The sequence below is a fragment of the Cimex lectularius genome, unplaced genomic scaffold (genome assembly GCF_000648675.2).
Source record: "Cimex lectularius strain Harlan isolate CLEC.00 unplaced genomic scaffold, Clec_2.1 scaffold213, whole genome shotgun sequence".
Taxonomy (NCBI): Eukaryota; Metazoa; Arthropoda; class Insecta; order Hemiptera; family Cimicidae; genus Cimex; species Cimex lectularius.
In genome coordinates, this window is record NW_019392753.1 from 501,074 (window position 1) to 513,782 (window position 12,709).

At 33.2% G+C, this 12,709-nt stretch overlaps 1 long non-coding RNA gene across 4 annotated transcripts in view; it reads left to right on the plus strand.

The window, feature by feature from the left end:
- The window catches only part of LOC106669208, a 487,453-nt gene that overhangs the window by 210,181 nt on the left and 264,563 nt on the right, over positions 1-12,709 (plus strand). The gene's annotated exons all lie outside the window — the stretch shown is intronic.

The window sequence follows — 12,709 nt, forward strand, 5'->3', positions numbered from 1 at the left end:
TGGGAGCAGTCAGATGGAGAGGAAGAGAGAGAGAGTGTGAGAGAGAGGAGAAAGTGAGGGAGAGAGATGTCTATAAAGATAGAGGTGATAAATATTTGGATATATATAGTATATTTTGAGAAAGATAATAAATAGACAAATAAAAAATTTGGTAGATGTTGAATTAGGAATAGATAAGATCCAAGATGAGATTGCTCAAAGAAAGTGATAGTTTAGATAACGAGTGAAAATTTCATAGGTACCTTTTTGACGATTTTACCCATTCGTGGTTAAGCGCATATATAAAAAGTAATTAAATAAACACTAATATTGCTCGGGGTACACCTTCACAAAACACGTTTTATTTATTAATTTTAAAGTTACAAATAGGGCTTTAAGCCATATACGTATATTAGAACTAAATAGAAAAGAAAAATATTGGCAATAAATTAAGGTTTATAAACATAATAAAATAATAATAACAGCAATAATAAAAATAAAATATACAAAACAATAATGACAATATATATCCGTAAAAATATTAATTGTTTACAGTCGATGATGAAACCAGATTACACAAGAAAAGCAGAAATAGAAAAAAAGGGAAACGCGGAAAAGAAAGGGGAGAGGGAGTAAAGGGATGATTCTTGTCGTTTTTAAAAACTTAGATGCCATGGACCTGACACAAGCCAGGGAGGAATCAGAACGTACTTCCCGGGGAAGCAAATTCCACAGACTTCACCCTGAAATTATGAAGGATAAGGATAAAAGTTTCGAGGAGTGTTGAAAGCTTGGGATATGTTAGTGTGTTTGGATAAGGAATGAAGAAAGTATTTGATATATATTGAGGACATTTATTACAGTAGATTTTTTGCATTAACGAACTTTCGTTGATTAGTTTCATTTATTAATGCATTTAGATTGGAAGATCCACATGTATGAGACATAATGAAAAATATAGAGATAGAGGGTAATTACTTACTGGATAATGCTTTCAGTAAAAAAGGAAGTATTTGTTATTTTTTACGCAATTCATATTAAATACAAACTAGGCTATCTTGATTTATATTTCACAATGGCTGAAAGTATTGGAAAGGAATATAATTTCAAACCAGCAAGTCCAAATGTGTAAATAACGACATTTAGCTTCAACAGGTATTAACATTGTATAAAGCTGTTCATTTTAAGCAAATCAAGTCATACCAGGCATTTAAAACAAGGCTGTAAGTAAAACGTAAATGTAATTTAATTAATTCAGCCAACAGTTTTACGCCGGTTTTTCAAACACAGGTGATAGAGTAAATAATTTTTTTTTTTAACTCCACATGTTTACAAAATACCGAAGGAGTGTTTGTCCGGATGTAATTGTCAATTAACCCTCCATTCATATAATATAATTGTCCTCGACTTTAATTTCAAAACTACTCTTTATTATCGCCCTCTCATTACAAAAGCCTGTTGCTATGTACGGGCGTAGGCTTCTGCAAAAATTAACTGGGGGAAAACAACTTTGAACGTAATTTTAGAATAGGGCCGGGGAGTTAATCGGTTTGGGCGGTGAAAATTTAGCAGACTGACCCCCTTCCACAAAGAGATTTAATCTTTACGATAAAGTAATTTACTCGAATTCATTCTTGAACTTCATCGCCTGTATAATTATTGAATAGGTGCAGAGTGACTATTGTGCTTAAAGCACCCTGTTATTTATTTAGTCCGAAGTTCTATATTGATAATTATTCTCAGTAATTATTCTTAGACAAGAGCAAAAGAAATAGAAAATGTTAAAGACTGAAGTGGATTATTCGCCTTGCCAAATATATTTTGAAAAGTTTGTACAAAAATGTGTAACCAGAAGATACAGCTTTTCCTGAAAAAAGGATTGATTATCAAAATTAAATTCATTCGATATAATTAGAGTGAAAAAAACAGCGAGGAAAAACTGTTGTTCGCCGAAAACGTAAATCTTTGCACAAAAAAGCTAAGCTTTATCCATTTATTTGGTTATCTACTCTTGCCTAATATAAACGTGCTGAGGGAAATGAATAACGGCTTAGTTATCCGTGTCTACCAAGCAACCTTAACCATTTGTTTTTGAATCTGACACATTTTTATATTAAGGTACGTCTGGCATTACAAAATGCGGGTGAAACTTGTTATATTGTACAAGACCTTTGGAATAAGGATGGCATGCAACACGATGACAGCTTCAATTTGCAATATTATTTTGAACTATTTTGAACTTTTCATTAAGCCGACGAAATGGCCTTTTATAAACTCAGCTTTAAACTATCGATTAAGGCTCATAAACAATTAGCAATGAGTGGTAAACAGTCGCATGTGAAGTTGATCGCAATTATCTCAAACAAGGATTTCAGGTTTTTTCTTTTTGCATTCGCTTAGTTGATACAATTTTCTTCGACGAAAGAATTATGGCGGGACTTGAGTAAAAATTTATGATTTAGGTGTAAGGGGAGCTTTCATTCTTGACTTGAAACTTCGACCCGCAGCACGTACGCGTTTGACTTTTTTTGCAGTTGGCACAACTGTCGGAATCTGGTGTCAGCAAAAAGTGTCACGTTTGTTTACACGACTCCAGCTTTTGGCTAGATTGGAAATCTAAGCTACAACCTCCGATCTGTTTGTGGAAGTACCTCGAGTCTGTCCGCTCATGGCCGATTTCCCTGCAACAACAAAAATATTCAAAAGTAAATTTCTCACTTAAATTTTTGTACTTTTTACATCGGATCTGGTTCAACGGATTAGTTAATTATTTGTTCCTTAGAAGTTTAGCAAACTTAATATAAATTAATACAGTATAATTTCATTATTAAATACGTACTCATTTCATTTGGATGAAACGTAAAATTACTTTTTTTCCTACTATGATTACTTGAAATAGGTTGTAAAAAGATTTTATATATGTTGAGAATACCGTATAAATACGTACGTATTATATTAGTATAGGACGAATACACTGACATATACAGACACTACATGTGCTTACTAATACATACCGTTTGCTATCTGTTATTGGACTCTTGAAATCGTTATTTTTTGTGAATGTGTTTTAGCCCGGTTTTAATATATGCAGCCCGCATCGATGAAATTATAGTCTTATGCACTGAAATCAATTGTATTTCTTTAACATGTCAAATAGTTTCCGCAGAACACCGACCAACGGTGCCAATTTGGTATTTCACCAAAGAATGTATTTCGCTTGTTTTTCAAGCATTTCTCTAAATTATCGATGAGGTCGTGAGACAAAAATAACGTTTCCACGGTTTATATTCTTCGATCCGAAATTACGGATTTGTGTTTGTGAATCACACAAAACCAAACGTACAAACATCCCTAATTTGGTTAGTTTAATATGTAAAATAAGATACTTATTCACAATTTAATCACTGCTAAAACTATAGAAACTGCTATACAACAGGATTTGAATTTATGTAGAAGGTTGACTCAAGCAAGAAAAAGTCGACATTTTGCAAACAGCAATATGTTTTCCGAATTTATTGCCGTATTATGCCATTTTTCTGTTAAATGTTTTTTCGGATTCGTAAAAATCAGTTATGACTTTTTAAATTGACCATGACCAGATCAGAGTCACAAAGCGGCCCAGTGTGTGACCACGTCCAAATGAAAGTGTGTCACTTTTTCCTCGCGTTCACCATCGTTTAGTGCTTTCTGCTGTCGTCTAATCATAAAGAAAAGTCTATTTACTAATGCCGTTTTTCTAATTCTTTTTCCAAAACGTTATTTCCTTCAATTCAATTGAAAATAGACTAAAATTAATTTTAATCGTAGACGGCCTGATGTTTTGTTCCTTTATCATTTGGTGTAATAACCTTCTTTAATGCTAACAGCATATTCGCCGGCCTTTTATGACTTCTTGAAATAAATTTATTCATCTTTTTAAGAGCAAGAAAGATCGAATATTGTCGGCATTGCATAAAACATGCTCAGATGTGCATAATTAATGATCAGAAAGTTAATAATACTTAAATAAAAGTCCTTAAAGTTTCTATTATTTCCTGTTTAATTCTATTTATAATATCAGGCACGTTTAATGAGTTAAGCTTTGTGTCACTTAATACGCGTTATTTTTTATTTTTTATTTTTTGTGTGCAAAACTATTCGTAATTGTATGTTATAAAGTAATGCTTAAATAAAATTAACGCAGGGTTGCATGCCTTAAATTTCATTGGAAACCATATTACTTTTGATGTAATCTCAATTGAATCAATTTTTTTGTAGAAAAGCTGAGAACGGATATGAGCATAAAAGGTATAAAACCGTCCCTTATTTGGGGCTAGAACTCCGATCGGAGCCAGCAGATTGCCGCCTTGGGTAGAAAAACATTAGATTTTCATCAAACAAATCACGCAAAACAATCGCGATAGTCCCCACCTGCTCGCCCGCAAATGTTTGCGGCGGAGATATCAATAATACCCTAGCACCTCCCGCGTATATTATTCATACCCTGCTAATATTGAATTTTAATGCAACCACTCCCTTCTAAAGTCAATATGTACATGTCACCCGGTTTGACTGTTCTTTAGTCGACGTCTGACGAAATTCGTACTTTCTTTCGCGTTGATATATTTTTGGCAGATATGAGAGATCTGATCTAAAAGAGCAAAGAAAATACTGGTTTTATGATTAAAAAACTTTGTTATCTGCAGTAGGCTTTATTTATTGAATTAGTATTTAGTCTTATGTACTATTATATCGAAATGCAAATGTTCTGTTTAAAAAAAAACAAAAAAACTTTACACTGTAACCGGTGCGTCACTGCCATTTTCTAAACACTTTGAAGGTTGTTGTGTTACTTCCCGCACATTATTTTCAATTAATGGAAATGTTCATAACAGAATCAGAAAAAAAGAAACAGATTCGATTGAGAAAAGAAAAATGAAAACAGGTAGAAATTCAATTTTACCTTTCGATCGTCAGTAAGCCACTTTTAACCTCATAAAGCAACTCCGTCTTCTTAATTATTTCTGGCTTTAAAAAATCGATTATTATTTTTAAATCATTAAAAAAAGACAGACATACTTATTTGAAAACCTGAATAAATTTTTGTTAACTGTTTCGCACATTTAGCAGATAAAACTCTTAATTGGTCGGTCGAAGATGTTGATTTGGGTACACAAGCAATCTTTGTATTTGTTAAATTATTGTTAATGATCCAGTAATTTGGTTTTTACTAATCATTGTGGTCTGCCGAAACTTGTCTGACAGACCAAAATGTCGAGGATAGGACATTTTTCAACAACTTGAAAGCCAAAACAATTTGAGTATTAAATAACTTTTTATTACTTGATACAGACTATGGAATCGTTTTCCCTACAGATTGAGAATTTTTTCACTAATAAAGAAATTTTAACATTAAAATTCCAGTTTAATATTAACTGAATTCATAATTTATCTCTGTTAATGTAAACCATTTCTAGAAAGTTGCGTTTATATTTTTTATCAGCTTTTAGTTTTTGAATTTTGTCGAAATCAAAGTTTAAGAATAGGCCATGCGCGGTTGACACACGGACACTTACATTTGGGCCAAAAGAAAAGGGGCAGAAATGCCAATACGCTCAACTCGGCACGAGTTTGTTATACGTGTGCGGATTTGAGCCTATACAAATCCAAATCCAAATCTTTTTACTTGTTAAATATTTATTTATTGAGCTTTATGATTTTTGCTTATACCAATTTACTTACGTTATAAATATAGTTTATCAGCCGCAGATAATAAGTTAACACTACAAGTAGGGCATTTTTTAAATTTATTAAAAAGGAAAAGTAATTCAATGACCACCGGACATCATTGGAAAATTAAAGATAAATATTATTGTTAGCATGTTTACAAAATTTTAGCGACAAAAACCTCAAATGAATTACTTTTTTGAGGACGATCCAGCTTTATGCTACTGTGACCATAGAAATATGTTTGCTTTTCTCCCACGAGTATTTCATTCCAATCTTCATTAACAAATTTGTCAACTGAACTGCTTTTGGAGCAAATAAATTTAATTTTCGTGTTCACACAAATATTTCATTTCGGCTACAATAGCGGTTTTAGGTTTAAATCCCGCAGAGTTCTTGGGATGTTTTAGGATATTTATTTTTAAAAAGTATTGCAGATTGTTTTTCAACCTTTGTCCGCGACAACCAACTGGTCGTTGGACGTTAAAACATCGTGAATAACAAAAATTACTTCACTAAGTTTTATTTTATGTTACTTCATATCATTCAGAAATGTGGAAAAAGGATTTTTTTAGACAAGAAAGTATACTTTTCAATCATTTAACTTATTAAGTCAGCAAAAAAATACTTACGGTGTTTAAAAATATATTTATTGTGCAGTTTAGCTTCAGTACCATGCTTGTTTCAGGTTTCGTCCGTTTATGTTTCATAGTAAAATTCTATAGCGCACATTTAAATGTAGACAAGAATTTTTACGATCAACCCTTTTGTTTAATCTTTTTATTGTGATTCTAAAACGCCGTATTTAATTAATTGTAACCCCTTCTTTATGGTCGTATTCGGTGACATTCTCTGCCTGAATTAAACAAATCTCTTTCATTATCTAACATTTGACTCAGCTTTTGAAAGAAAATATTTTTTAATTAACTCGTCATGCTTACAAACAAGTCTGAAAACTACAAAACAAACATAGGTTATATATATATATATATATATATATATATATATATATACACATACATACTTTAATTTCAGTTTTCTACATTTTCATTTATAGGAACGGTGATTACTTGGAAGGTCATTTATATGGAATTTTCTGAATAATTGTTTGTTAGTGTATTTTGTGAAATGAACCCTATAATCAGTGGCCTACAAATGATCGTTTATTTGTGAAAATCTTGTTATAGTCCCTTTTTAACGAGTGGGCAATAGAAATTAACAACCCATTCTATGCCTGGAAATAATGTTGTCTACTCTACTGTCCGGAGAATTTGTCCTCTTTCCCACAATGTTATCTGTTGTAACATCTCTTTTGTAAGTTTAGTTTTAGTACTCCATTAATTTTTCTCTTACCTCATTGCTATTTTATTTTCTTTCAGTGGCTTCTCGAAGGAATAGGTTGTTTTCTGTACGTCACATTACAGGATGAAATTGTTGCCATTGCTCTGCTTGCACGGCGTTTTTTAACTTTGTAACTTTAACTGAACATACCTTCGATTCCAGATCCAGCAGGGTTTTAGTTGTTGGCAATATTGCCTCTGCTCTAGAAAAGAAAGAATATTGCTGATTTGCTTTCCTGGATGTGGCCCAGAGCTTTGATACCCTCATAAACTTAAACACTTCCTTATTACCTTAGCCTGCAATTCTATTTAACTAACTGCTGCTTCAGAGTGAGTTGCGGCAACGAGCAATCAGATAATAATAGAAAGCGTTCCACAAGGCACCATTCTTGGTACAATCATCTATACAATTTACACTGCTGACTTTCTCATACAACCTAATACTATAATTTTTTAAGGAACCTTCAAAATCAAATAGCATATTGAGTTTATCAAATACAATCCTGAAGGAAAATTTTCAATGATCGATAGATTCAAAAAAATGTCTTGCTCTCCATTGTACATCAACAAAAAGGAGGTTCCGACATCCTATTAAACAGAGGCTTCGGACTATATCTAGATGTAGAATCACAATACAAGACTTCAGAGATAACAACTTAACAGAACATTTAGTCAAATACGAAGATTTTTCGGTCAGAAATCTGTATTGGTCGCCAAAACACAATTTACTCTCTACAAGACATAACTGCAACCTCTTTGGGCATACAGGGTAGGACGGATCCGCGAAGGTATCCAATATTCAGAGTATCCAATCTTTCCAATCAAAAATCCTCAGAAAAATTGTCCAAAAGTACTACCTTACTAGTTTTAGTATCCCCAAAAACATCACCATTTCTTTTGTCTTTTTGAACTGATCCGTGAACTTCCTTAACATCGATTCTAAAATTACACAAGACGATGTAGAATTATTTATAAGAAATATTTTCAAATTATTCAACCACATAAACAAAAATATAAGAATACAATGTGGTATAAGAGGGTAAAATACCGTACCAACAAAGAACAATACTTTTCACTTTCGATATCTAACAAAAACATGTTAACATACTTTTAAAATTTTACAAGAGTTAGTGATAAAATAGAGCTTTTTAAATAAAATTATTTAATGCACTTTACTTTATTTACAATACGATTGTGCAACGCACGTGTGGAACGCATTACCTTAAGTAGATAATATTTTTGAGTAAAATAAAATTGTAATAATTTTATAACGATGGCACAAGCGCTTGGGCAAAGAGACCGTTTTGAAAACTTTAAAAGACTAAACTTGGTTTTCTTCAAAGGAATTACGATTAAATTTACATCAGTGACCGAATTAAATTAACCAGCTCTTTGTGTTCGGTTTAGTTAACAATTTTTTCTTAAGGACAAAGAATCCTCGGAATGACATTAATTCTTGGCCATTATAACAATGAAAATAGCCTAGAATCGAGCTTAAACTTATCAGATTCAACGTTAAAATGCAACAACCGAAGTTAATTTTTGAACCAATAATTGGTCGTACTTGGCAGTCGCAATATATTGTAATATTTTGACAATTTATTTTAACGTGGACATATAATTAAGCATGTCGTAACAAATAAAATTTGTTTTCCATTGACCCTATGCCTGAACGATCACCCAAGACTTGCAGAAGACTGCTCAAGGTTTAACTCTACCCCATAGAAAGAGGACCTGCAGCGCGCAGAATTACCCACCGTTTTATATTACTATGTTTATAACCCAGCGTTCCCCAGGGGAATTATAAAAAGTGTTATGTAACACGTTATTTTGTGTACACATATTGCTATTGCTTGGTTGTGGTATATATAAATTAAATGAACATAATTGAAAGTTTAAACGTATGCAAACTTTATTCATACCTCCAGCAACTACAACTGGTTGCAAATTATATTCAGAATCTGAATTATACTGGAATGACAAACCATCAAGTTTTCCAATTGATTTGATCGATTAATTTGCATGCGTAATCGACTATTGTCACGTTGTTCATGTTTTGGCAAGGCCTTTATCAACGGAAACGATTCGCAATCGTTTGACGGAAGTTGGCCTCACATCGTATGCCCTTGGAGATGACCTGCAGCAGCAGCACGCCAGCAGCAACTAGGAGAATATGGTGCAGCACAGATGAATGACGTTCAGCACTGGATGAAATTCGTGGTGACACTCCACTTTTTTAAAAAATAAATTGTTATTGTAATGATTTTTCAACATTCTGATGGAATGACGGGTGTATTCGACATGTAGTTAAAGTTTTGGAGATAGACCTGTCAAGTACCTGCAATCTTTGTTAGTGGTCAGGCGGTGAACAAGGTGAAATATTCAAATATTCTCCTAAATTGTAATCTTTCGTTCCTCCATGGCTTGCTAGTAAACTTAAAAAAGAGAGATGACTTCATTTATGAAACTTACCTCACCCATGCTCAACACTGAAGATGGCGAAATACTGTCTGATGGGCCGTAACAGCGAGAATTGTATATTATGTCTATTTATATAAACAGATCAGAATCGGTATCGACCAATTCGTTTATAAATTTGTGTTATACGCTTTAAAAAGATGAATTTAATTATCTTATTTGGTTTTACTCTGTAGGACGAGCTCCGTAAAATGTAATATTTTACGGCCTCTTACCTTCTCGTCATTAGAATTTTCATTGAAACTGAGAGTAGCTTATAAGAAAACGTTTAGACCATAAAATTTACTTCTCTTAAATTAAATTCTTTCAAAAAATAAAGATATTTATTCAGAAACCATCACGTCCAAATATCCACTGGCTGTAGCTACTACAACGCAGAACAATGGTGAAATGTTACACTTTATTCTTATTATTCCCAAATTAAATTCCAATGGTCTATGCCGGAATCGAATCCAGATCCGTGTGCGTGGCAAATATGTGTTTCCATCATTCATTTTGTACGGTCGCGAAGTAATGTAATTTGGGGCAACTCTAAATGATGACATGACACTGTTGAAATATTAATCCTTGTAAGCCTTCGTCTCCCGGTGTGATACACGTTTCCCCCGTTTTTCAAATTCCGACTTGGAGGTGCTAACAGTCAATAGACGCAAAAATTATTCAATCGGTTATAGTTGCAAAATTACTGATACACTATAATCGCAAAAACATCAGAATTGGTTTCCTGATGTAAAGATAGGAAGAATCAAACTTGAACGTTGTATTTTTACTATAGGAAGCAGTGGTGTAAGTAGGAAAATGAACTAGCAGCATGTCGCCTGACCCAGGCAGGACCCTTCCACTCACCCAAACCCTCAGAATTGAAAAAAGTGCTCCAAGTGGACGTTTATTTAGTATACAAACAGAATGACGACAAAAACCGATATTGTTTTACAGGTATGTATACATAAACAATAACATTTTATGTAAAATATGATTAAACATTGTTTTACCGAACTCGGTCAGTCTAAATTAAATGTGATACGAAGTGCTGTTGTTTTGACAATTGGACAAAAGAAAAAATGGAACAGAAGAATCAACACACAACGAAATGAACAAAATATATTGCATGTATATCATCACAGCATCAGGAAGCACGAAATGAAGTAAGTCGAGTACGAATTAGAGAATTAAGACAATATTTGCCCTTTTGTTATCAAAGTAGTACATTTGCGGTAAAATGACGTGACAGCAGTAGATTTTGCATGAAAATTAATCGATTAAATGAATTGGAAAAAATGATGGTATTACATTTCAGTGAATTCAGATCTTCCGTCTAGTAACTTTTAAGATTTGGGTCATTGTTCCCGTGAGTCAGTAATATAATAACAATAGCTTGAAGTATTTCGCCAATTGTTTATAATCCCTATATGTATTTATTAGTCATAATTGACCGAATTAATTATTTTAATTATTTATGCTTTTAATCTAAGCTCTTGGTTCAAGTGAAGACACGATAGCTCAAGTGTATAGAGCAGCGGCGTATTGAGCCGAAGGTTGTGGGTACGAACCCGCTCGTGACATTTTCTTTTCCAACTCAACCAAAATCTTAGATTAAAAGTATAATTAATTAAAATTGTATATAATGTTGATTCATTGAACTTTTGTCTTTTAAAGATTCAACATTTACATTTGAAGAATTATTTTTAACAATATCTTTACTTTTGTTAAAACTAAGGGCAACTATTTACTAACTAAAGTAAAGTACAATGCTTAAAATTGTATTGAGAGATGCAGCTTCAGCTGTTAGGTGTGTCAGTTGTAGGGTTAGAGTGGGAATTTTTGACGTAAGCCCTATCTTTTTCTCCCTCTTCAGTCATGATCTTTGCTATGTACGGAAAAGGTGGTTTTCTTGATGGAAATACTGAAGTAAAGCATTATTGTGGTGATAATGTTTTATTTCGTTTTTTGCCGACAATCGTGTAAGGTTGCAGATAAATAAAAAAGATAAGATTATATTAAAAAATGGAATTTGACTGTAAAACTTGCCTATTCAATGGTGATTGTTTTAGAACGAGTGGCAGGCATGACCGTGCTGATCGTTTGTCCTACAAGCGACCGCTTCTAACACCATTTGAAGCAGGTATCATCAACATTTTGGATGACATTTAATAGTATTTGGTATGGCTTTATGACGAATAATAATGTCCACTGAAAAACAATCGAGAGATTTTTCATCAAGAAGCTGTCTTGCCCGCTCTCCTTAACCCATATATGTTGCGTCAAAAGACATATACGGACCTATTGATGTATACACCTATACAATGAGAATTCACTTTGTCATGTCCATAAAGTCCCTGTTTCCCTCTTTGAATATTTACCGCCTTTGCAATGATAAAATTCAGTACGTTTTGGTTCTCGACATAGCGTCTATTAAGCGTATGTTTCACCCCATATATAACAATATCTATAATACCTCTGGATGGAATACTAATCTTGCCTTTTTGTTGTAAAAATCATTGCTCTACATCAAGAGGTGTCTGTGGAGCTTGCTCTTGCATCAACTCGCTTTCAGTTGTACAAAGATCTTGGTTATACAGTTCCTTATTGCCACTTTATTTCTGATTTTAATTGAGATTGGAATTTTTGTGAATTTCGTTGACTGTTTAAAATGAGGTGTGAAATAATATGATTAAAGTACCTTCTACCTGGATGGAAGGGACGTGTGACTTTTGCTCCCTGGGTGTAAAAAACATACTCGCTGAACTGTATATTAAAATATGTTATATGTTCTTGAATATAATTCTTTACAATTGTGCGTGTATTTGTTGGCCTTCGGCAGGTGGAACATTCCATGCTATACCATGCTTATATTGTGAAAATAAAGTAGCCTTATTAATATTGTATTAAAGAAAAAGAGGAACCAGAAAATTAGGCAAATCATTCCCTTATTATCATTCATACTGATGCCTTAGTAATGCATAAACCGATGAAAAAAGTCTAGTAAACATTATTGATATGTGCAAAGAGCTATCGTGTTCATTGTTTTGCCATTTAAGTGGGATGACGTTCGGAATATGAGATGAGGTTAATGTGGAACCCGTTACTCATTATTCTGTCGTCAAATCCTAAGTCAAGGTACACAAATTAGTCGCTTCTGAACGGATAAAAAAGGCATCTTCTTGATGAATTCTCCGAGAAGGATCATCACCCTGAGACCTAACTCA